We start from the raw sequence: 3,033 nt of genomic DNA, 5'->3' as shown, positions 1-3,033 counted from the left end.
CTATATCTATATCATCTATATCTATATTTATATATACATAAAGTAGAAATTGCAAAAACCAGTGAGAAAATTTGGGATAGCATTAAAATAAATTTTTTAGGAAAGCATCTGGTTGGATTATGGAAAGATGTATAATTACATTATTAAATTGGAATTTTATTACTAAAAAAAGAGTATAAACACTGCAAAAATGAAACTTGTTATTGTTTGTTGTTATTAGTTGCTATTGAGTCTACTCATAACAACCCTATGAACAAAAGATCTGAACCCTGTTTTATTATGCGCCATCCTCACACTTTTGGACCCATAGAGCAACTGTCCCCATTTTAATCCACCTAGTTGGGGCCTTTCTCTCCTTCACTGACCCTCCACCCTTCCCAGCATCATCTAACTTTCCAAGTAATTGCTCCTTTTTGAGAATATAGCCAAAGTATGGGTGGCAAAGTCTCATTATTCTTGCCTCCAAAGAACTCTCTGGTCCTACCCTCTCCAACACGTTTGTTCTTTTGTCCATGGGATGTTCAGTGCTCTTCTCCAAAACCAGGAATCAAAGGCTTCATATCTTCTTGTCTCATCCTTATTCATTTCCCAGCTTTCAGATGAATAGTAAATGTTTGAAAAGATTATGGCCTGAATAAGGTGCATTTAAGTCATCAGAGTGATATCATTACTCCTCAATAATTTTGAGAGGTTCCTAACTGCAGATTTTTCCAGGGCAGTGTCAGCAACAACTTCTTATGATCTACACAGTCAAATGCCTTTGCATAGTCAGTAAAGCACAAATAGAAATCTTCTGGTATCCTTTACTTTCAGCTAGGATCCATCTGATGACAGCAATTATATCCATGGTGCTACAGTGTCTTCTCAATTCTGCTTGAACTTCTGGAAGCTCCCTATCTGTGTACTGGTCTAGCTGTTTTTGAATGATCTTCAGGAGTATTTTACTTGCATGTGATATTAGTGATATTGTTCAATAGTTTCTACATTTAGTTCAATCACATTTCTTGGGAATGGGAACAAGTATGGACCTCTTCCAATCCCTTGGCCAAACAGCTGTCTTCCAAAGTTCTGACATAGAGTAGTGAGCACATTCCAGGCTAAATATGTGGGGTTTAGGTTTTTGCTTAGTTTTGTTTGTATGTTTGTTTTTTAAGTTTTTTAATTGATATTTTAAGTGAAAATTTACAGAAAACTAGGATTTTCATTCATTCATTATTGCACATTCTCCTTTCTATCCCTTGCCCCGGTTTGCTTTTCTCTTTAAAAAGATTTTCCATTATTGCAAAATTTTCTCCCTCCCATTCTACTTTGCTATGTACCTCTCATTCTGGACTATTGCCATGTAAATAATATTCAATCATATATTTATTTTAGACAGTTCTTTCCCTCATATGTTTCAGTGCCGTGTTCATGATTTATCCCTCTTTTATTTATTTTCTCCCAACTCCCATGTCAGTCTTGTTTTATAACAGTGACATTATGCGGTATTTGTCCTTTTGTGACTGAGATATTTCACTCAGCCTAATATTCTTCAGGGTCACTAATTTTCTATAATATTTTAGGAGTTCCTTGTTTGTCAGTGTTGTGTAGTATTCCATTATGTGAATATACCACAGCTTCTCTAGCTATTCATCTGTTGATGGACACTTGGGTTGCCTGCATCTGTATGCTGGTGTGAACATGCAGCAATAAACAAGATGTATGTACATCTGTTTTGGTAGCCGCTTTGGTTTTTTTAAGGTATATTACCTGTAGTGTAATTGCTGGATCAAATGGTATTTCTTTTTCCAACCCCTTGAGAAAGCATCATACTGCCTTCCAGAATGTTTGCACCATTTTATACTTTCACCACAGTGAATACGGGTTCCAATTTCTCCACACCCTAGCCAGCATTTGTTGTTTGCCGCTCTGTTGAACTTTGCTATTGTTACTGGGTTGAGATATCTCATAGTTGTATTGATTTGAATGTCTTTTAGAGCTAGCAATTTTGAACATTTCTTCAATGTATTTGTTTGCCATCTGAATACCTTCTTTGGTGAAGTGTTTGCTCATATCCTGGGACCATTTTGTGGTAGGGTTGTTTACCTTTATTTTGTCGAGGTGCTGGAGTATTCTGTAAGTTCTAGATATGTCTCTTTATCAGATATGTCATTGTCAATTTTTTTTTCCCAATTGTGGTTTTCCTCTCTACCCTTTTGGAAAAGTTTCTGGATGTGCATGGGGAATTGATTCTTAAAAGATCCCATTCATCCGTTTTATTCTCTCCTGGTTGTAGGTTTTCAGGATACCTGGGAGACTGTTCATGTTGTGGATTAAGGCTTCTAGAGTTTTTCCAAGCTTTTACTTTTTTTTAGTGAAGTTTATCATCCTTGGTTTTATTCCTAGGTACTTGATCCATCCTGAGTTAGTTTTTGTTTATGGTGTGAGGTATGGGTCTTGCTTGAGTTTCCTCCAGATAATTTTCCTATTTTGCCAATACCATTTGTTAAAGAGTCCCCCCACCTCTTAACTGATTTCATCTCCTTGTGAAAAAGCAGTTGACCATACGTAGATAAGCTGATTTCTGGGTTTTTAATTCTATTTCAATGATCTATGTGTTTTCACTGTACCAGTACCATGCTGTCTTGACCATGATGGCTGTGTAGTAGCATTTGACATGAGAGAATGAGGTATCTTTTTCCTTATATCTATTTTTCAGGAATGCTTTGTTTATTCAGGGTCTCTTCCCATGCAAAATTGCCTGTTTCATCTCATTGAAAAATGGACTTGTTATTTGTATTGAAATTGCACTGAACTTTTCTATTGCCATTGGTAGAATTGTCATTTTCAAAATTGGGGTTGTTGTTGTTGTTATGTGTCATCGAGTCACTTGCGACTTATAGTGACATATGAGCTCAATGTACAAGAGCTCTAAATGCTATTCTGCCCCGTGTCAACCTAGCCATCTGAAACACATTCATTCCCACCACTCCAGTCACAGAATCCCTATTCACTGTCCAACTCTCTGATGCATATAGCATGTGATTGTGAAGA

General features: G+C 36.5%; 1 pseudogene; it reads right to left on the bottom strand.

Annotated features, from left to right (window-relative positions):
- LOC102845025 overlaps positions 1 to 2,632 on the bottom strand; it is a 3,520-nt pseudogene extending 888 nt beyond the window's left edge.
- Between the last annotated feature and the right edge of the window lie 401 nt (positions 2,633 to 3,033).

This window comes from Elephantulus edwardii, unplaced genomic scaffold, assembly GCF_000299155.1.
Source record: "Elephantulus edwardii isolate Elephantulus edwardi_28Jun2011 unplaced genomic scaffold, EleEdw1.0 scaffold00382, whole genome shotgun sequence".
Classification (NCBI taxonomy): domain Eukaryota; kingdom Metazoa; phylum Chordata; class Mammalia; order Macroscelidea; family Macroscelididae; genus Elephantulus; species Elephantulus edwardii.
The sequence above is the reverse complement of the archived record's forward strand: the minus strand, read 5'-3'. Positions and strand labels throughout refer to the sequence as shown.